The sequence below is a fragment of the Melospiza melodia genome, chromosome W (assembly GCF_035770615.1).
Source record: "Melospiza melodia melodia isolate bMelMel2 chromosome W, bMelMel2.pri, whole genome shotgun sequence".
In the NCBI taxonomy this organism is placed as follows: domain Eukaryota; kingdom Metazoa; phylum Chordata; class Aves; order Passeriformes; family Passerellidae; genus Melospiza; species Melospiza melodia.
Window position 1 is genome coordinate 11,097,042 of NC_086225.1, and position 23,562 is coordinate 11,120,603.

Below are 23,562 nucleotides of genomic sequence, written 5' to 3' on the forward strand. Positions count from 1 at the left end.
TTTTTTGTATCAGTGAGGGCCCTAGCTGGGGCTGGGTTGATGGCTCTTCTCTCAGACAGTGAAGGGCGTGGACTCCCCCAGAAAGTGAGGAAATGTGGGAGGGGGAACATGCAGATTAACTCCAGGACCAGCATGCCATGAGAAGCTACTACTCCAAACTTACTGAAAAGACCCCCAAAACAACGAGCCAAGATAGAGTTAGGAAATTAGAGTGATATCTAGATGTGAGGAGCAGAGTGCTGGGCCTGCAGAGATGCTGAAAACTTTCGTTGCCCCTCACCCTGAGTGGGAGAGTCATCCCGAAACCGGGAGACTGAGAGGAAAGAGGCAGTCATCAACATCTGGGTCACGCCCAAACCAACTCCCACAAGGACTGGACCCCAGCTCTGCCCCTAGTGGACAAAGCTGCGCATATCCTCCTCCTGCGAAGACGACGGAGACTGCAGACCCGTCAAGCTGCCCAATCTTGAGCTGATCACTTTTAATAAAGGCATTAAAAGGAGAAAAAGTCTCCTGCCCTGTTTATTTTATCCGCCTGCTGGGAACTTTGTTTCTCTTTTACGGCTAATGGGCACTGTATATGTGTTAGATGGGTGTCAATATCTGGAAGAACTATAAAAGCTACGTTGGTTTAATAAATCTCTCTTGCACCCTTCTGATGGAGTTGTGTATTATTGTACTGTGTCATGCTCTATAGCAACATTTAATTATTAATTTTTTAGACTTGTAAAATAGTAGAATAAACATAAAGCTTCACATTATCTTATCTACCACATTAATAAGCAAGTACCTATTTTTATTTGTAATCAGTTTAATGTATTTGGAAAGTTCAGGTTCTACTCAAAGTTAATTTTTTGACTCCCCATGTCTCAGAACCCTCCTCAGTTTTGTTCTGATTTGATTTTAACTAATAGAATCCCATTAGCTTTTTGTTTGAAAACAGAAGATGAGCCTGGCTCATCTTTGCCAGGCTGGCAAAGTAACTGCAACATTTAGTCCAATATAAGTTAATTTCCTTCATAAGTCTCTTGATACTAAAATTAATTTTTATGTAACCATCACAAATATTCCTAGTCCTTTCAGTCGCTTCAATTTAATAGAATTGCTCACCTCACAAATAATTTTGAACACATGTTGAATTGCCTTAGGGATAATGCCCACGGAATCTTCATTCCCCATCATTGTGTAAGTCTTCCCTGAAGCAGTCTGTCCATAAGCAAAAATTGTGCCTAGAAAGATAGTTAAGTTTTAGCAACTATCTCTGAAATACATTTAAAAAGTTTTTTAAACACAGTTTTAAAACTTACCATTATAGCCTCGCACAGCTGACTGTATAATTGGAACAGCTACACCATCATACAACTGCTGAGTGTTGTCACTTGAGTGAAAGAGACGATCTTAAAACAAAAACAAAAAAAAAAGTGCACGTGAATCTGCTCTATTGCAAGTCAAAACAAGCTGTCATTCAGTATTGCAGACTTCAAATCCAGTTAATTTGCATAATCATCTGCAGGTTAACTCCAATATAAATATCATTGTAGCAGCACTAATGCAAACTTTTAAAATTTTGTTTTAAAATAAATATTGAATACAAAATCAGGAAAGACACAATGCACAGATGATAGACAAGTAAAAAAAAACAACTAAGAATGATGAACACAGTTAAACCCATTTAATTCTAAAAGGTTTTGGCTAATTTATCTACAAGGATGGTAAGCCTGACAAGAAAGGTTAATTGCTAAACTCCTAGCCCGGTGCATGCTTTTACTGAATCTGTATTTTGGGAAAATTATTTGTAGTGGCTCACATTAACAAGTAGAGTGAATCAGTAAGGAAAGGCTCAAAGGGAGCCAGCTAGTTATGAGGATCCCACATTCACACTAGTCACTTTTGGGACTGTAGTCTCCCATACCCTTCTCCCTAAATGCTCTGGACTAGCCCTTGTTTAGTCTATTTGTAACTGGATTTCACATCAATAAAAGGTGTTCCAAAGCCACTACGGCATGAACCAGAACAGCAAAAGTAAGGTCCATCAGAAGCTGACCTCAAAAGCACATCCCAGGGCTGCCTGCACCAGAAATCCTGCGTGCCCCAATGACACTCCCTGGGAATTACGAAGCTGGGAAGGTTGGGGGACATTTCAAGAAGATCAGGGCATTCACCACAGTCGACACGTTCAAGAGTAGCAAAGTTCCACGTAAGCATCTAAGTAAAGCAATTGCTTTCACATTCTTACCATAACTAAATGTTTTGGTACCACTCACGTCGGAAACAGTATTAGTCTCACTTCTCTAGTGCAGGGACACTTTATCTGAGGCATTTTCTCTAAAAGAAGAGACACTGTGTTACCTTTATTGGGCGAGGATTCTGCTCCCAAAACGCGGGCCCCTTACCGCGACCCCCTCTACCCGGATCCCTCCGTCCGCCTCCCTGCCCAGCTGCGGGGCACCCAGGGAACCTCCCCTGTCGGCTCACCTGGCGATGAGCGGCCGCACTCGCAGGCACACCGTGACGGCGCCCTCGTCCGCCAGGCCCGCCCGGGACAGGAGCAGCGGGGCCGGGACAAGGGACAGAGCCAGGAGCGCCCGCCCCAACCGCCGCCGAAGTTTGAACTGCGCCCGCAGCCGTTCCCTATTGGCCGCGAGGGATGCACGCCGTGCGTGGAGCGCACCACTCGCACGAGCTGGCGGGGAGGTGGGGGTGGCCGAGGGAAGCGCGGTCAGGAGCAGACGGGTGAGCAGCCCCCGCGCTCTCCCGCAACACCTGCAACACTTTCCCCACCTTCCCACCCCCTCCCCCCCGCCCCCATTTCCCTCTCCCCCCTCAGCTTCGGCTAAGGCTTCTTCCTGCGCAGACTTGAAAACTAGTTCCTCTTCCACAGTGGGGTCTGCTGCCTCAGTGATTCCTGGCCCACTGGGGAATTCTGCCTCTGCCGGCGGGGGCAGTGCAGGAGTGTGGCTTTCTGGATTGTATTTGTGACTCCAGCCAAAGTAGATGTTCTCAATTTTCCTGAGAAAGAGAAGTGAAAGATCACATGTTCACCCCCTGGCAAAATATTAGCAGAGAGACCATCAGGCATCCTTACTCTGCTGTGCAAGAAGTCACTGTGGTGCAGATATCCTATAGCAGAAGAATTTTAAACACAGCACCTCTTTTTAACTGCCCTAATGGTTATTAATACATCTTCTATTTAAAATTATGAAGTGTCACTGCACTGCACTGCAGTACTGCATAGTGGAATGACTGTGTAGTGGAAATCTACATGGAGGTAATAACCACGTGTAGTGGAAACAAACAAACATTAGAACCACAGAATGTAGCTGGTTTTGTAAAAAGTCCCACAAACACAAGTGTATGTGTTTTAAATCAAGTACTGTGCTCAAATACTAATTCAGCGTTTACATCCATTAACTTTATGCCAGCCTTTCCAATAATTAATTGTTTTCAGTCTTAAATACCTATTTACTGTTGCTGTGCATATTTAAGTGGCCTTCTCCATCAGTCTCTGGAATAGCTGGAACTCAGTCAATGAATTAATAATAAAGTAACTCTGCCTGCATTAGAGAGGAACCTGTGTGTAGCACATACAGTCAGTGTTGTAACCATGTCAGGTGGACTCTCACCTGCCAGATGCAAAGGCATAAGCTCCAGGCCATCGGTTAGACTGCAGGACTGCAATAGAATATTCCGGGATCAGGTTTGTAGAAGCCTGAGCTGTCCAAGCAGGGATGTTTTTCATGCCTGGAGACAGCCAAACACATACTGTCTATGAATAAATGAACTTGACAAGCCTCTACAAAATACTTAAAACTGAGCTAGAAGACTTGCACAGAATTCAAGTAAGGTTTATGTTAAGTTGCATGACAGAAAGAGCCAGAAGTCAGAAACACTAAGTGTAGGCACTCTTTTCCAACAGGTGGTTTGCATGAGTGGGTAGGTAGCACAGAAATGCTGACAGACCCCCCCACATACGGAAAAATTCAGTAGCACTCACCCCTGGGTCTTTTGTCAAGGACTTTTTATCACTTACAGATAAATTGTATAGCTATATTTCACCTTGATTAAAGAATGGAAAGTAGAAAAATAATCAAATATTGATGTAATCTAATATTGAGGCTCCCTTATTCCTGTGATTTGCTGCAGTGATATGCTAAAAGATCTAAATTCTTATACAAGTAATGTATATCAGTGTATGTGTGTACATATTAATTATTCTATTTACTTAGACATAAACATACATTTTTCTTTTTTCCTAAAAAGATGAGATAAAAAATAGCTGAGTGTATTTCATGTAGTAAGCTGTTTTGAACTTGCAATAACATGACAAGTCTAAATTATTTTTTCCTTTTAATCTCAACAAGATGGTTACCTAGTAAACCTGATTATTTCAGCTTTAATGTCAATACTATTAACCATTTTGCTTTTGATTGATTTTGTAAAAGAACGTGTTTACCCTACAGAGGCAAAGTATATTGCTCCAAGAAGTGTCAGAGTTTAACTTCAAGTATTTACTGCTAAATGACAACATTACTAGTGACTCTCTATCATAAACTTCATATTCCATGAAGAATACCTTCATCTTCAGAGATCAGAGTAAGAAGGAGTTGTCCTGTTTCTTCCTGGTACTCTTCTTCCTCCTCCTCTTCCTCCTCTTCACCTTCTTCTTCATCTTCCTCTGATTTTTGAGCAGGATTAATCCAAACACAGCGACCCTATAATTGATGTGGAAAAGTAATAAATACATGTAACAATCATTGAAAGAATGCAAGTTAAAACTAGTTAAAACAATTGGCTCAGACTCACACACAGTTAAGGGATAGGGAGAAGAAAAATACGTATTCCATAACTGGAATATTGTTAACAAAATATTGTATCCTCTTGGCAGAATGTTCCCCCCATTCATTCCTGCTTACTGTTTGAGAATAACCTTATACCTCTGTCATCAGCTTTTTGTCATTTTGTATTCTTCAGTTCCTGGCCAGTTTGGTTTATAACCTTGCTAGATTACTAGTTACTGCAAACTATGGACTTATTCCTTCTTTTTAAAATATGCCTTGTTATTTGGCTACCAGTCAGAGGAATGTAACAGAATGTTCTTAAGATTCTACTGCATACTAATTTTATTTTTTACCACTACTGTTTTGCTGGTAGTAAGTTTAAATCCTATTTCCTATAATTTGCTGTTATTTTACACTAGCATTCTTGAATTGGTAGACTGGCCATCAAATCATCCAGCAATAAAAACCAAATTAGTAATACCTCTTTCTAGCACTAGTCTGATAGAACATGTTTTAAAGTTTTTTTTCATTCAAATGTTTCACAGCAGAAAGTATAAAACAAAAAATTAACCAGAGGAAAACACCATGTAAGTTTCATTTAGCGTACAACCATAAGCTGTCTGGGTTTTAGCATCCTACCCAAGAAAAAAGAATTTTAAACATTTTAATCAAATAAGGATCTCAAAGCAGAAAACTTAATACAGAAGATTGCAAGAAATGATTGTTATCTATCAGGGCCTAGCTCCATACTGTTATTTAAAGACAGGTTTCAATCTCAAGAATACATCACTAGAAAAAGTACTAAACCTAGAGGGTTCATATATATATAAAGATGGTATATGTAAATACACACAAGATATTGATGTATTATATAACATATAAAAGTACATGTTTTATGTGTAAGATATTTTGGTATTATATATGATCCAAAATGTATTTTCTATATAAAAATCTTTCAATCCAATACCATTTCTGGTGAATAGTTTGCATGTGCAGGTGAGGAGTGTCATTCATGCTCTGTTACCCCACAAGCACTGCAGTGTGAGTGGCATCCGAGGCCCATGTAAGCTATGCTGGCACACACCTGCTTTAGAATGCCCTTGACATGGTGTGCCCACATGGCCAGGGACTCCACCATTTCAGCCACAGGAGGAGGCTCAAACTCAGGGTTTTCTTCATATGTATCTCCTCCTCCTCCTTCTTCTTCTTCATCCTCTGGAAACTGGTAAAATCCAGTGGGAGAGACGTGGGTTCCTGCTGAGATTCACGCTATCTGTGCGCGCAGGTAATTGGCCTCGTTTCCAAGAAAAGGAGGGAAGCTCACAATAGGAGCATCCAAGCGACCAGTGAAGAACTTCTTGATTTGCCTGGCACAGACAATCTGGGCTGGTGTCACTGGAGGCAACTTCACCCAGGGTTTGCCTGGCTCGTTACAGACAAAGTAGACATATTTATTTGTCCCAGTTCCATTTGCTTCTTTTGGGATCTCAGGTGGGGGTTTATAGGTGGACTTTGGTGGTTCAGGTTCTTTTTCTTTCTGCTCCTCTTCTTCCTCACCCATCTCTTTCTCTTCTTCTGCAACAGTTTCCTCTTCTTCCTCTCCTCTTTCCTCCTCCTCTTCCCCTTCCCGTAACTGTACTTCAGCTATAATATAGTTCATTTCCAGGCCCAAAATTTTGCCCCAGAAGCGACAGGTCTGGATTGGCTGAACAGTAATTAGGTTTTTAAAGGCAAGGAATATGTAACAGCATTCATCTTTGCTCAGGCCAATTCCAGCCTGTTCAAAATAAAAGGCTGTTTCCATCACATTTGGTAGAGCAGGCTCTCCCTAGGAAAGAAGATTCAGAGATAGATAATTATACTTCACTTTCCTGTAGTGCCACTCATTATCTCAAAGTCCTTTGTAGACATTCATTCACTACTTTTTTTACTATCATTTAGAAAAATTAAAAGTCTTTTAGTGGTAAAGATGAGAAGATGAATGGCAGCTCTTAGAACACAGGATTTCAAAATTTAAACTCCTAATTGCTGCAAAATAAGGAAAGTCAGCATTCTTACACGAGATTTACAAGGGATTCAGTGCCAGGGCATGTCAGCTAAGACACCTTTGATGCCTGCAAACAGTGAAACTGTGTTGCCTTGTGTTGTAGATAATACAACACAAGATTTTATGTATTTAGGCACCAGAGCAACAACATTTCTCTGGGGTGAATGTTGCTTGGCATACAGCTGTCAGAACCCAGGACATCCCTCTGGCTGTCCTGAGCAGCCAAGACCCCTGCCAGGGGTCTCAGAGACCCTGGCATAGAGCCCAAAATGCATGTGTTTTTGATTATGACCCGTGGAGCAAGTTACCAACCTTGTATGAAGATCAGCAAGCCACAACAGTTTAAGTAGAATATTAGTGAAGTTATCACAGGGTGGAAAAGTAGATTTTAGGGTTTTTGGTATGGGGGTTCAGGAGGCAAGAAGGAGGGAACTGGGTGTATCCAGCCTTTCTCCTTCTTCTTCTTGGCCTCCATCTTCTGCTGTGATGTTGGCACTTACAGATTGGTTTAGAGTAGAAGCTCACTGTCTAACATAGGTGATAGGTATTGGAAAGTAATTGTAAACATTGTATACGCAGTTTTTAGTATAAAGACATAACACCGCCCTGGGGGCAGGCAGAGTGCCTCGGACTGTCTTGCTGAGCTGACCTCGTCAGGGCAGGAGACAATTTTTTATAGGTAAGATAAAATAAACCACCTTGAGACCGAGAAATGAAGAGCCCTGACTCCTTCTTCAAGTGCCGGGCTGGGAAAAGAGACTTTCGAACTTTTCTCAGGGTCACTCTGACAAGCTAATGATCGTGACATACAGCTCCCTGCAGTTTTTAAACTATTGCCCCCTCTCTTATCAAAGTCTATTGTAAGACTCCATCTGGCTTCAGTGGAAGCAGAACTAGGCCAATAATTAAGTATTTCCAGTTGCTCTACCACCCATCTCTCATTTTATGGGGGCACGTGATCATATAACACAGAGTTATTAGAAGTTGGACATGACAGGGTAGGGAATTTGGAAGAATTAGTGCTAGTTTCATATGGAATTTCTTTGGATATGACAGTTTTCTTATAACCATGCAAGATTGATAGGATTATGGAAAATTCAGAATTCCTTTCTGAAATACCCTACCTTTTTTCCCATTTTCAGCATCTTATACTGTTAATGTAAGATACATACCAGGCTATGGAAAAGATGAAGGACTGTCTCTTCTGTGGTTGGTATTTGTACTCTGCAATGGTAATTCATTTGAATATATACTGGTTAACTTCATATGAAAATCAACATCTTGTTGAATGATTTCCCTTGGCTATTATAATTCTTATTTATATTCTTTTATTTCTCATTATAGGATTTCTCATTTTTCCTTGGGTACAGATGCTTCTGCATATAAGCAACTGAATAATCAAAAATCCTGTTTTAAGAAGTGGCTTTTTATTGGAATATGAATCCCAATATTACCAGTTAGATTGTGCCTGAGCCAGTCTGACCCTTGCTGCTAGGCCAAAGGCAGCAACTGTGGTGTATCACCCCAGAGATACCTTTAGCTTGCTGGAGATTGCAGCTGGGCACTGAAACAAATCCAGGCTTCTTAGGAACTCCGTTACCTCAGGAGGGGAAGGCTTCAGGCGATGGTGAGGAGGAAAAGGAGACGGATTCTGCCGGAGGGTTATATCCAGAGCTTTATTCCATGGTCACAGAGGTCTGAATGTCAGTAACAGCTCCAACAGAATCACGAGCACATGGTCTGATTACCTTTTTAAGCTCCCAGGGGAGGGGGAGGGAAGGGGCAGGTGAGCTACCAACCAGGTGGGAGGGGCAGGGTCTCAGGGGAGGATGACACCCAGACAGGCCAATGACCTCTGGGCATAGGGGCATCTTTTGAACTTGACCAACCACACGACGACCTTCCTGGAATGTTAAGCCTGATTGACAGGACTCACTCAGCAAGGGGGCGAGGGGGAAGGAAGAGAGGTATAGGCACACCTGGGAGGTGACCCGGAAGTCTAAAACAGGACATTACAACACACTGCAACAGCTTTTCAATTGTATTAGTTCTCCATTAAAACCATATTTTGTTTCAGTTGGAGAAGGACAGACTGGAACCGCACAAGGAGCTGGGAGCATCATAACATTCTGCATTCTGCTATTTTACAGTAGCAACTGTGCAAAATATTGTCAAAGAATATGTCAATAAGAATACATCTCAAAGAAGAATGTATGTCAAAGAATATATCAAGAATTATGGTCACTTTAGGTAAAGAAACATCCCTTTTATTAAAAGAAAATGAACTTGGATGCAGTATTCTGTGCTGAACTGTCATATGGAAGATGTTACAAACCTTACTTTCTGTTTATCACCTCTAGAACATTGCTGATTATAATGGTTCAGAATATTAGATTTACATCAGGAAAATATCTCAACTAAGTAACCAGATGGGTTTTCTTCTTCAGAACTAGATATGGCGCAAGCTCAGCTGTGAAGAGGTTACATGGTGCTGTGACTGCAATTATTTGTACGGTCAGGAGAGGCAGCACTACAGAAGAGACCACAACTTCCTCCCTTTCTCCTTCCCCTTCTCACCATCTGCCCACTCCTTCCCTGGTACCCATTTCACTCTGATAATAACTAACTCACCATCTCTTCATCTAGTTCTTCATGTTCTTTTTCTCCAGCTTCCTTGAAGAACAAAGCTTTACACTTTTCTGCAGCTTCAAATGTTGGAGGGATCATATGTTCATCTCGAGGAGTGTCCATTTTTTCCAAAACTGCGCCCACTTCACATCCTGGCTGATAGTCTCAATTATGTCTACTGTATTTGCGGGCTGTTCATCCAGGATCTTTGTTAGTATAGTAGCAAAATGATCATATCTGTCCTATAAATGTTAATATTGTTGGCTTACTATACAAAAGTCTTAGAATATTATACTTTTAGTAAAAAAAGTAAAGGCTAATTATCTGGATCTTTGAAGAAATCATTGGAACAGTTAGAAGAAAGGGGATCATGGAGCCTTGAGGCAAATTAGGGTTAAAACTAGTCTGATTATACATAAGAGCATTCCCATCCTCCATTTCTAGTATATGCCCCTCTTGTCTATGAGCTGAATCTGAATTTAAACTTATTCTCAATCATATAAACTTGTTTTTGAACTCTCTATAAAATTCCAATAGGGATTTTGTTTCTGAAAGATGTTGGACACTAGTATGCAAGTATCACTAGTGATGAAATATTGCATATATAACATTATCCCATTCTATATGTACCTTCCTTTGTCCTTTTACCTTTCTCTCCACTCATACTTCCTACCCTATTTGATTGTGATCCTTTTTCAGACTTACAAGTTCAGGCCAGATTTTGTGCTGGTCTTCAGTAAATAGGCTTTTGCATTCTTGATTGTCAGCATCCAGGCTTGGGCATCGGGAATCTCATCCTCATACAGGCTGTAACCAGGCTGGTCAAGACCATAACCCGGTTCGTGTGGCTGGTAAGGGCCATGTCCACCTTCATAGGCATCTTCTGGGTAGGCACTATGTGGTTCGTGTGAAGGGTCTATCCTGGCGACGGATCCATGCTGTGCCGTGCCTCCGCTGCCCTGGAGTCTGGCTCATGGCTGGCGGTGGCACCTGCAGCTGCTCAGCGCCTTGCGCTGCTGGCCCTGGGGGGGGCTCGGGGGCCGACACCGTGCTTGTCCTGCTGCCCGGGCCGGCCGGCACGTCCCCTGCACTCCTGTGCTCGGTGCGGGTCCTGGTGCGGCTGAGAGATGCTTCTCCTCAGCCCTCGCCTTACCTCCCACTATTCCCAGGGAGCTGGTCCCGGTTCCCACGTCAGGGGCTCAGGAGGGCGGCAGCCCGGGGCCGCGCTGAGCCGGGTGAGCAGTGTGGGAGCTGTGTCCAGAGCACAGGCGGGTTCGCTGCGGCCCTTCCCGCGGGCCGGCCTGGGCGGGGGCTCGCTGGGAGCCCGGGGTGCGGCCCGGCCCGGCCCGGGGACTCCGCGCGGCCCCTCAGCAGCGGCAACAGCGGCGGGCGGGGCGTCACCGGGGGAACGCGGCCGCGGGCAGGGAAGGCAGCCCAGTGACCCGCCCCAGCTGCCGCGCCCCTTGCCAGAGGGCTTTTGAGCCCTTCATTACTTTCAGAGAGACCTACGAGGTGATGGCGAAAGGAAGGTGCTTGGGCCTGGTCTGTACGCGGTTCTGACCAACCTGGTCTAGTGAATGGCATCCCTGCTTATGGCATCAGGTGAGAAGTAGGTGATGGCTAATGTCCCTTCCAACTCAAACCAGTCCTGTTCTGTTAAGCCATGAAATGCAGTTAATACTTTCCCTTGAACGTTTGTGATATGAGTCTTTCAGCTGTCTGCTGAGAGCAAAAGTGTGGTTCTTCAAAAGTTTAATCTTGTTTTGAAAGGTTGTTAATTTCCCTTCATTGTTTTTATGTGTGCTTTAGTGGTGATATGCTGTTCATAAAGTACAAAGGTTTTTATTTTAAGAGAAAAAAAAATCTATTATTGGATCCAAGGGGAAAAAACCCACGAAGTTATAAGTTAAGTTGGAATGAAGGTGCTTGGATAGAAAGCATAATCAGTGTTAATAAGAGAATTATAGAATCTGCTGAGTTGGAAATGGCCCATGAGGATCACTTAATTCAACTCCTGGCCCTGCACAGGACACCCTGAGAGTCACACCATGTGTCCCAGAGCATTGTCCAAATGTTTTGTGATCTCAGACAAATTCAGTGCTGTTACCACTTCCCCAGGGAGCTTGTTCCAGTGTCCAACCACCCTCTGGGTGGAAAACCTTTTCTTGGTATTTGGCCTAAACCTCCCCTGACTCAGCTTCATGCTGTTTCCTCTTGTCCTGTCACAGGTCAAGAAAATGAAGAATTAAGGCAACAGGTGGCCATAAAGTGAGTTAACTTTCATTTGCAACAGTATTCAAATACTACGTTGTTTAAAGAATTGGTGTTATTTCCCATTATCCTACTATGATTTCGTTGGCAAAGGATTGCCTGTTTCTCCAAGGCAAGTCTGTTTTTCCAGTGACAGTAATAGATGAATGATCTTCCTGCTTTTATCTTGACCTGTCGTGTTTCTTCTCCCCTCTCCAGTTCAAAAGAGGGAGTGATAGAAAATCAACTTTGGGGGTCACCTGGCATCCAGCAAGGGTGAAGCCAATACAGTGCTGTAAAAATCTCAGCTGAATGCCCTATGAATAAGTTGTGTCAAATAAAGTAGTGCAATACCTGAACTGTAAAATACACTTCTCTGTCATTGATGGATCAGCTAATGTAACTTTTAAAAAGTCTAGTTTATTTTGGATTTAAATAATATTATTTCTAATATTATTTATTACAAGCAACCAGAAAAAAAAAATGAAATAGCTATGGCAAACTTCTGTCACGTTCCAAGAGAGTAAATGCTAGAAGTATCATTGAGGAATCTGACCCATTGTGAAGGAGTAGCAGAACACATTTTTCCACATCCTTAACGGGTGGAGCATTTATATCAAGAACTAAAAAGTTTCTGCATTGTGTTCCTATGATTCCAACAGGTAAGACATGATAAAAAAAGTTAGTTCTGCTGGGTTTCTACTCGTAGAGGCTTTTTAATTGATCTTTGCAAGGAATGTGCCCAGGCTCACTTTGCAGAACTTGCCCATTGACTGCAGAGGGCGATACAGTACTTGCAAATTACTTGTGAATTCCTTTTTATTTAAATTCCGTATCTCACATTTGGAGGGAAAATTTGTTTAGTATTTCAATTCTGTTAAAGCTGTATAAACTAAGTTACCTTTCTGCTTGTGTGTTGAGTGAAGTAACTGCTCAAGAAAGGGCAAGTGCTTGGTCATTTCAATTTTATTCAGCAAAGAAAGAAAACTGGGGCCACCTATATTGCAGTTGTTTAAGTTAAGACATGTGAAATGTGCAAGGGCTCAGGACAAGTAACTCATCAGCGCAGAAGGATGTTTCACCAAGGTGCTACGATGGTCTTTTGTTGGAATACAAAAGTAGGAAATGGATATGTGCAATACTGCAGCATAATCATACTCTGATCATTGTCAGTAGCATGGGTTAATTAGCAGAACAGCAACTAAAGTATTAATGTTTTCCCTTTCCAAAGGAGGTTTGTATTGTCTCTGCTGTGGCCAGGTAGCCATTGTTTCTTGTCCAGTGGAATCAATTCTGCTTTTCAGTAGCTTTTTTTTTCTTTTTTTTTTTTTTGAACTGAACTCCTACCTGTTATTGGCTTTGAAATGGAGATCAAAAAAAATGTTGCACATAGAACTGGACAGCTGTTACATTTCTATACAGGTTCATTTGTGAATTTTGAACATGTGAATTTTGCACTGGGAAGGGAATAACAGGCATAGTGAAGAAAGCTTCCCTTTTCATCTGATAATCCTTCTCTGCTTGATTGATTTCTTTGCAAACAAGTATTGAATTGGAAAGCCCAGATTCAGATCCCATGTATGCCTTCTTAGAAGAATGCCTTCATCTCCAGACCAGTAAGTAGCACCTAGAACTAATGAGGTGAAGCTGGTCTCTCCTGTGTAGCTGGCAAGACAAATTTAACTTAATTCCAGCCTATATAATAGGAAGCAGCTGCTGTTGCTTTCTGCTCAGAGCTTGTTCCATCAAGTAGTTGCAGGTGTGCTGGCAGCTCTCTTAAGAGGAGGGCAGAATTGGTAGGGTCTTGTTGGATTTGCTATGGCATAGGTTTCAAACTGCGTGTTGTGGTCAAGACTCCGGTTCCTGAGGGTCTGAAGATTATCTTTGGCTTTTCCTTTTCACTGTGTTTATGGATTAAATTCTTTTGCTTTTTCTGACTGCTTCCAAATGACTTCAAGAGGAAAGGTACTTGAAAAATACAGATTTTGTCTTGCTGCCTTTGTTAGTTCTTGTTAAAAGTCTACTAACTACATAACTACATTTTAATCTCGTTTTCATAGTTTTCCATCAAGTCAAAGTTCTCCTTTGTATGTCACTTCTAATAGTAATTTCCTGCTAAATATCTAAGGAAGTTCTTGTATATATAAAAGTAAATATTATTCCCTGAATCTTAAATGTTTATGGTGCAGAGAGGAAGAGATACTCATACAAGTTCTCCTTAAAATATGGCAGACTTTTTTCTGTTGGTTCCAAAGTTTTCACAGAGTCATTACCGCAGGTATGCATCTTTCTTCTCTCATAGGGAGATTGATTCTTTTGTTTTCTTTGGGCTGTATGCTAAAGCCAAACTGTATTCCTCAGGTGGTCATAGACATTAGATTAGCACTGGCAGTTTGAGATGCTTTCCAATATTATTGGAAAGCTGAGAGACCATCATCCTTCTGCACGGGACTGATAGGAAATGCATTTGGTGCTCTGAAGGAAATAATAATGATTTTTGGATATCTAGTGCTGGCTTTTGCTCTTATTGAAGTCAGCAGGAGCTTTGCTGCTGACTTCTGTGAAAGTGAGATTAGGTCCTTTGTCATTTCATTTTCATGTTTCAACATAGGTGAGGATATATGCTGGGAGACAAACTGGGTTTAATTCTAACTTAGGGTGGAGAGTTCCTGTGGTTAATGTTGAGTGTGACTTTGCATCCTGATGTGTGAATTCTGTATTTTACATTCCCTGAGTTCAGAAAACCACCACAAGTTACAGGTGGTGGTGCAGTGGTGGCAGCATTGGCATGGACCAGTGAAGTTTCAAGGGGGAATTTTTTTTTTTTTCACTTGGTAATCTGAGTTCTAAAGCTTTGTTGTGAAGTAAGCTTTTGTTCAAACTATGTTATTACAGTGACATGGTGAGGATTTTTGTTAGGAGAAGTGCAGGAAGTTGAAGCTGATAGTTTTTTAGACTCTGGAATGTCATGTCTTTGGGTATGTGATGTCTATTACTGAAGGTGATGGTATTTTTCTGGCTTTGGTCACTGTGTAACTGGCTAAAAATTGCATGGGACAGCATGATTTGTGCTCCATGGGTGCTGTATCTCTAATTTATAATAATTTTCACTGATGTTGATGTATCATTTCTTACCTGCTGGTACTATCAGCATGGTGAGTCTTGATACTTAAGAGAGAAAGTTGAACTTTCTGGCAAAGAGGGTCTGGAAGTTGTGCATCAAACGTTTAAGTAAATGCTGAATTTAACTGCTGATAGCCGAGGTGCTTTGTACTGGTGCTCAGAGCTGTCCATTTCCTATAAGTCTCTTAGATCACAACTGCACATTTTGGAGTCGTGTGACATTTTCTGGGTGGGCAGAAAGGCAGAGTGATTCTTGCTAGCATGTTACAGATGTGATACAGGGTTCAAATGGGCCTGTTTTGGATCCACATAGGGCCAGCTCAGCTTCTGCTACATGTTTTTGTCAACTGGTGTGCAGAGAATTCTGAATGTCTTGGTGGGGTGGGGTCTTCCCTCAGAAAGTTCTGACTGTGCATAATTGTGTGTTGTAGCACTGTTCTCCTCAACTGAACCTGTGGTTCACGTTGAGAACACCCAGTTTGCTCCTCAGTATAGATCCTAAAGATCACTGTGTTGCAACAGTGCAAAACCGGACTATGGGAGTTTAGGACCTTTGCTGCAGCAGTAGTGTGGTGGAATTGGCTTCGAATAACCTCCTCTGCTTGAAGGCTTGTTTTCTCCTTGCTGTGCATGTGAATTTCTCCTTCTTGGGGGCAAAGGGGAGGGGAGCTTTTGTTCATTGTAGAAATACTTGGCAATTTTGTTTCAGTGAAGAGTCAATTAATTGTAGTTACTGGAAGGGAGGTTCACTTTTTGCTTTGCAGATCTGGAACTTCTGCTGTATTTCTGAGAGTCATCTTTTATATTTATTATATACTGTGTTCAATTTACAATGATTATGTATAAAGGTTTTATTCTTACATGAAGCTGAGCAAGTACAAGTACTTCAAGATGATTAAAAACTTAATTCCTTATTTTGGTTTTCCCTAACTGTGTGTCACAGCACTTTCATTGTAGAGAGAATGGATTCTTTCATTTCCCCCCCTACTATGGTAAGCCCTCTAGTCTGCAGCACTGGTGTAGAACAGGGTATAATGATTCAGCAGTATTTTACTAAAACTATCTAAATCATGCAGAAATAGAGAACCAGTCCTGACACGTTCCCCTTTCAAATCGTTAGGAGGAGGAGAGAAGCATATTCATTGCTGTTTATCAAATAATTATAAAATAAATATTCTAAAACTAAAATCCTTCAGAAGTGTAGATGGAATTGTTTCCATTAGAAACAAATGGCTATGGGGTTTTGTGGAAGTTAGGGATATATAGAAGAGGTTTAAGTATTTCTCTAGCATTAGTCATATATGCAAGCTCACCCTAATTCTTTGCAGTAGGAGCTTGCCATGTTAGACTCAAAGAATGAAATTCTACTCAAAAATCCATTTTCATATTGCAGTCCTGTCACAAAATTCATGTTACTGAATATGACTTTAAAACAATTCAACTTTTCAGGCTATGTTACTTTTCAACAACACCCAATCAAGTTGTCCTATATTATGGTGTTTCAACTGTGTGATGTGTAATAATGGACATGGTTGAAGATAGCACTATACTCAAAATAGTGTTTAAATTGTATTCACTGAGTTAATAATGCAATTGCATTCTTAATTGGAAATAATACCCAAAGTGTAATGGGGAAGTAAGCCTATAAAGTTGACTTTGATTTCCATTAAAGAGAAATCCATCTTTATCCTTGAGCTTTCATGAAATGCCATTAGATCAGTCATTTTATCTGGAAATAATTTCTACAAATTCAAACATTCATTCTTTGTAAATTTGATGTCTGTGATCTGTATCCGTTGTTGCAGACAATTTTGTCCCATTTTCCTTTTTTCCAGACTTGTAGAACTTCCTGTAAACAATCTTCTCCTAGTAACAAACATGCTCACTTGAAAACTGCTTTTGTTTTCTTCTTTGTTTTCCTTTTTATTATGTTGGATACAGCTTTTATTTTCAGTTAGTTGTTTAGTCACCATGTCTTTTTTCTCCTCAATGAAAAGCACAAGATAAAACAAAAATTTGCATCAGCATTCGAAGTACTATATTTAGGGGAAGTAAACAGGAGTACCTATGAAGTGTCTCAGAGATGTTTCTCCTTACTTTATATTAACAACTTTGCAATGTCTTTTCTTTCCATCATGTTTTACATACAAATACATTTTGCATATAAAGTACAGTGTGAATTTAGATAGTACTGCAGAGTCTGTTTTTCATGCAAGATGTTTATAGAACCATTCTAAACAGTATCTTGCTCGCCTGCATTTGAAACTTGTTTCCATCTATGCTTTGTTGATGAAAACAGCTTCTTTAGCTGCCAGTGATAAGTGTTCAAAGCATTCATGTTAAACCATAATTTTTTTTTTTTTTGCATTCCTTTGTCAAAATATGAAAAAACATCTTTCCAGGTAAGAAAATGTAGGAGCATCGGAAAATGTGTCATTAAGTATGTAAAACTTGGGGCTCTGACATTTCACTTACAGCTGTCTGGAGTGAGACTGAGAACTCTTTGATCCTTGGAGTTAACATGCATGGGGTAAAATGTTTGGAATTTAAAAAGACATTACAATCCATGCATTGAGCAAGGATTGCTTAAGTGAATGATTGGGAAATTATCATCGTATGCTATAAATTATGCATCTCTTCAGGCTTTAGTCACCTTTCTTATAACAGAAAGGGGTCACTATTATCTGTTTCAGACTCCAAATTTATTGATGTTCTACTGAAGGAGAAGGCAACTTTCTGCCTTTTTCCTTTCTTGTCCGAAGAAATGAGTAGGGCTTGTTTTCTGAAGAGCAGGTGCTGGGACACAAACCCTTTATGTTTGCCTGGGTAGAGCTCACTAGGGGAGAGACCTGAATTCAGCTCCCTTCAGGCTAAGATTCAGACCATATTCCTCTCATCTAAATAAGGGAACTGGATCTGTTGGAGGGGACTTGGGTACACTCCAAAAGTCTGCTATCCTTTTCCTGGCTTAATATTCCAAGTTGTTCTTTTCATCTTTGATGAAGTGAAACCATGACCTTGGACTACAGGTGTGAGTGGTTTCTTAGGAGATTCCAGTACCATCAGTGAAAAAATGAAAACAATGAGTGCTATACTTGACAGCCAACAGTAGTTTTTCCATGTGAGGCAAAAACATGGGGAGCAAAAAGTCCAGGCAGTAAAATAATTCACAATAGAGCTTATACTTCTCTGTAAGGAATTTAGATCCAAGCAGTGTCTGTTAGTCCTGCAGTGGTTTTCTTCCTGAAGTGACCATGATTTCATTCAGAGGGCCAAACTACCTTGTAGAGTTCCTTAGTTATCTCAGAGAGACAGTTATGGCTCAAAAATCTTGTCTGAAAGGAATCTGCATTACATTTTTTTCATTTATGATATTTCACAGAAGGACATATTAAGCTCATGCATTAAAAGAAAAACCCTAACTTTTTGTACAGATATAAATAAGTGTGAAGCAATAAGAATGATGCTTTGAGTTTAAAAAAAGAAAACCAAGCCTCTTACTTACAATGTGGTGTATTTACAGATGAAAATAAATCATAACAGGAAACCTTTAGGCAGTCTTAAGGTGCCTGCTACCTTGCATTTCCACTCTTGTTGACAGCTCATGGTAATTGGTGCTTTGGGTTGAGATAATTATTAATAAAATACTACTGAGTGTTGTGAGGTGATGCTTTACCCGCTGCTTTGAGACAAGCATCAAAACCTTTGTGAATAGGTTTACACACTTTGTTATTTGTATTCAAAAGAATATAATGGCTCTGGAATTCTGAGTTAACAGGTTTAATTATGCGCCATATGACACTGAATTAGCTTATCCAGCACTTGAAGACACATTGTATTAGTATTCTTCTTTCTGTGGGGATGAAAATAGTGTCTAGGTGGTTTCATTACCAGGTTTGTGAATGCTCAAGCTGTTTCTAAAAGGCCCTTCTTCAGCCTGAGGTCTTGGAGACTCAAAGCTTCTTTTAATATGTAATCCAGAGTTTGGAATTTATTTGAATGAGGTATAGATTTTGTATTGATTTGTGTGATTATTAATTGGGCAACTCTTGCCATTTATTCTTAATCAGCCTTTCACTCTTTGTGTTAAATAATTTTGTGATCAGAAAGTTAACCTTTGATAACAAAGCAAACTGGATTATTATTAATAATGAAACTGGATTATTTTGACATTGTGCTAAAAAAAAAATCAGGTCCAGTTTTAAATGGTATAGTTCATGTTGCCTTTCTCTTCATTTGCTTAATACTGAAGTACAACAAAAATGGGGAGAAAAAGGCTTCTAAATACAAGTATTAGTACTTTGAATTTTACCTCTCTCAATCCTAACATCATTACAGGTTTCTGGCTGCATTATGAGAAACACAGAAATCCAAATATAATAGGAATCGGGACACAGTAATGGCAAAATTGCCATGTATCTTATTTTTGGGAAACTGTAGTTTCTGAAATCCTGGACCTCTTCCAGAAGTTGTATTTCTTCCCCAAGCCTTACCTGCTCCCCTTTTCCACTGTGGGCCTAAGGCATTTCTTGAAAGCTGCCTCTCTTGACCCAGGTGTATCTTCCATCTGCAGCTGATAGGCTGTTCATTTCCTCTAAGCATGTGCTATAAATTAATTTACCAACAACTATCTTCCATTCCATCTCCTCTGCCTGACTGTGGGACTTGCCTTTGAGTGAGTCTGAGTGCTCATAACTCAGGATCTGTGAGCTCTATTCACCTGGGGTGTGTGGGGAGAGGAATGGAAGTTTGATTATTAATTTCCTGCTAGGGGGAACTCAGTTACTCTGTTGTGGAGTTTGTCCTCTCTCATCTCTTCCTGCAGTAAGGTCAAAAATTACCTTTTGTCCCGATTTGAGATTTTTGGTCCAGTGTTAAAAGAAAAATCATTCAGAAAGCTTGCCTATTTTCATTCTAGTTTAATTATAGAGAAGTTAATGCCTGAATTATGGGGAAAAGAGAAGAGCACTTCTTAGCAAAAAAAACACTAAATGTGTCATTATTTGAAGATACTGTATTTAAATAAGTCCCATTTGTAACTGAATTTAATTTATACATTTTATTTTGGACAAAGGGAGAGGAAGAGAAATAGTCGTAATAAGTTCTGAATGGATACAATTGTACTTAGAAGGCTATTTTCAACAGTTTTGAATCAGAACAGCTCTATTGCAATCCATAAAACTGCATCTCTTTGGTAGATGAAAATCTCTCTTGTGATATCTGTGGTATTCCTAATACTGTCTTGCTATCTTTTTCCTTTCCAAATTTCTTGACCTATTTTAATTCTAAAGTGAAGGATCAAGAGTGTTTTGAGATGAGCAGATAAGATTAAAATGGCAAAGTGTTTTGCGGAGATAGCCAAAAACTCCACAACTTTGTGAAAGTTGTAAAGCCGGTATGTTTATTATTACAGCGCCGGACGCATGCGGAGATTCCTCTCCTTAAAAGACATGCGTACCTCTGGGAACTTCAGGTCCCTTTTAATCCCCCTCTCAGATACATATGCATACAATTTCACAATAGGTTCATACATATTCATTTTTACGATTTTCGCGTGACATTTGCCGCTATTTCTTCTTTATCAGAAAGAATTCCTAGGTCAGATTGACTTGCTCTCACAGCAGTCTCTGTCTGTCTCTATCACCCTCTGTCTCCCCCCCTTTATCTCTGTCCTTCACTGAAGCAACTTCACTGAGCCTAGGTTCTGCAGTCAGGCTAAATAGCTGTGGTTTCTAACCACAGACTCAACTCAAGAAGGTACATTTCACCTAAATCAAAATGGATTTCTACCTTGGAAAATTTCTACTTTGCCTCATTCCCCCTTTTCCTAAAAGGAGGAAGTAAATTCTTTAAATTCATACAAATTCCTATGATAAGTGTACTTTAGTGCTATACCATGTACGTTTGATAATGGACAATCTTAAACTTATTCTAACTAATGTTAACAAAACTACAATGGGATGACACAACTTATTAAAGATTCCATTTGCAGTTGGTGACCACCCAAAGACCACATCCCACCAGTGATGATCTGCATTTTGTTTTATTCTTTGCAGAAATCTAGTTATTTCCTTTTGTATCATGTTGGACAGTTCTCTCTGCTTTTTTGGGTTTTTCTACAAGATCTCTAGTAGGTCTTGGTGCTTAATTAATTGCTTTACCAATGTAAGGTCCATTCCAATAGGAGTAGATGATAGTCTGTGATACATTGTGTAATTGGTTTTAATCAACTGGTGGGAAGTCACTCGGGCCAAGTACGAAAAAACACACCCAATAATCTTAACAAATTACAAATACAAAAATTAGAATGATTTCTGCTAGACAAAAGAACATTGTTGTTATCAATCTTTAAAGCAGCACAGGCAGTTCTCAGGCACACATCTTTTTTTCAGTATATACGAGCAGAGTTTTCTGGTCAGTGACTGGATTAATTTCAAAGTGGCAAATACTCTGTTCAGTGTCTAGACACACATCTTGAGCATTAATAGTATTGCTTTCACAAATGAATCCCAGCTGTTCTCTAGTAATGCAGGATTCAAAGTTTGCTGTTTGCCACTTTTCATTCACCTTTCATCCCTACGCTCTATGTTCTGAAGGGTAGAGCACTGTTTTTTCATGGTTTAATCTTAGGGCAATGATGGGGTGGATAACGTAAACAGTGGCATTACATATGGTAAGCACATAGGCGGCGGCCACATTAGAAGCAGGACCATAGGTGAAATTTACCATAGTCTACTAGGATTGAAACTTCCTTTCAAATTCAATAACATTATCTCAGACAATTTTCCGAATTTCAGTTGGAAAATTACCTTCACTCCCTTCCGGTATGATCAGAGCTGCTGTTGCTTGCATCTATAACTGTGCTTGTATACAACTGAAAGTTAAAGACACGTTATCTTAAACTGTACTAAGTGCTTCTGTGGGATCTCAGCGCCTCAGGACTGAGGTGCAGAGTGACCGAGACCACCCTTGGGGGGCTCGGGAGTCCTGGAATGTTGCCAGAAGTGTCTGGTGGCTGGACCTTGATCCTACACAGGAGACGACACCTGTATGAGGATAGGAGGATTTCACTGGGTGAATGGTGAAGGGATAAGTTAATTAGAGTGTAAGACACAGGGTTTAGGATTTCTGTACAGGGGGGTCTAAAGAAGTAAGATGGAGGAATTGGGGCGTGTCCTGTTCTTCTTCTTCTTCTTGGCCTCCATCTTCTGTGGTGATGTTGGCACTTTGGGATTGGTTATTACTAGAAGTGTACGGGTTAATAAGGGTAAAAGGTATTGGGGAAAAAGGATAAATATTGTATACGTAATTTCGAGTATAAAGATGGGTGACCACCCCGGGGGCTCTCAGTGTGCTCATGGCTGGCTGCTGTGCAGACCTCTGTCGGGCCAAGAGAAAATCTTTTAGATAAACAATTAATAAACACCGAGACCGAGAAAAGATCTGAAGTCTCTTCTCGTCCTTTGAAGCGCGGGCTGTCCTAGGCCACCCCAGGCCTTTCCAGGTCACCTAAACAGCTGAGAAACCGACATGCTTCTACTACTAACTTGTGGTCTTGGTCCCCGGCCTTTTCCCACTTTGGCAGTACTTCTGAAATCTGCCAGTGGCTAGTTCTTAATGCCCATAGAGATGATTGTAAAGGCTGCTTCAATTTTGTTAGGCCACCTGCTGCAGTGGCCAGCTTATTCATCAGTATTTCTGAATCAATTCCATTTAAAACTCCTGATCTTGTCCCTAATATCTCAGTTAGATCCTTTTTTATTCTGCGTCTGAGGTATACTTATCTTTGTAATTACATTGTCTAGCTCTCAAAGGACGTTCTTAGGAAAGAGGAGCAGGCTGGTTGGATTTTTGAGATGTTAATTTGCATTAGCAACTCAACACGTTTGAGACACCGTTTCGGATTGAACAACAGTTGTTGTTTGATGAAGTGAAGGGAGACGACCATCTGATTGATGAGCATCGAACTCCGATTTATTGATCCACCAGGCACATTTTATAACTGTTAATTAAGTTCATACATATTGCAGAACCCGAGCTCATCATAGGCTACAGATTACACATTAACTCCTCCTTTTGATTTCAATACCTGTGGTTTGTTATTGAAACCAAGATTTATTTTCTCACCCTGTTATGAACGTTCTCAAGGCCTCCATGTTTGTCAACTTTTTCTTTCCCATACCAGCCAAGGACAGAATGTTTACCTGTTATGAATAAACAGCCTGAGAACTCTGCTGTTTACAGAAATGTGCCTGAGAACTCTGTTGTTTACAGAAACAGGCTTGAGAATTGCTGCTTTGAGCAGCCTTTTTACTTTTCCATCAGCTGTATATTTTCATGGCCTCTTTCTATGAGCCATGTTTGAACAAAGCTCTCCACAGTTGTTCACCCACATTTTTCACTAGTAGGGGCCTATTTCGTACACTTCAGGTTCAAGTTTGGGTTGGGTCTGAACTATTTGAGTCTCAGTGTGGGTTGTATAAGGTCTTGCTGTTGTAAAAAGTGCAGTGTCTATTTTAAATTTAAATGAGAACCTGATAGCATCTCGAGCCCAAAGGCAGGTCACTTCCACAGGTCGTATCAAGGTGAAATTACACCAGCAGTCTGATTCACGTAGGCTATCACAAACTTCCTGGTGTTTGTATACACCAGGAGAGGTTGAGACACTAATTCCATCTGGTGTCTCATAAGCCGTCCTATTGATGACCCAGCACTTTACTTTGATGTTTTTCTCCT

The 23,562-nt window shown here is 40.6% G+C and overlaps 1 pseudogene; it reads right to left on the reverse strand.

Moving 5' to 3' along the window:
• Nucleotides 1–23,562, reverse strand: part of LOC134431433 (centromere-associated protein E-like) — an 82,849-nt pseudogene that overhangs the window by 53,507 nt on the left and 5,780 nt on the right.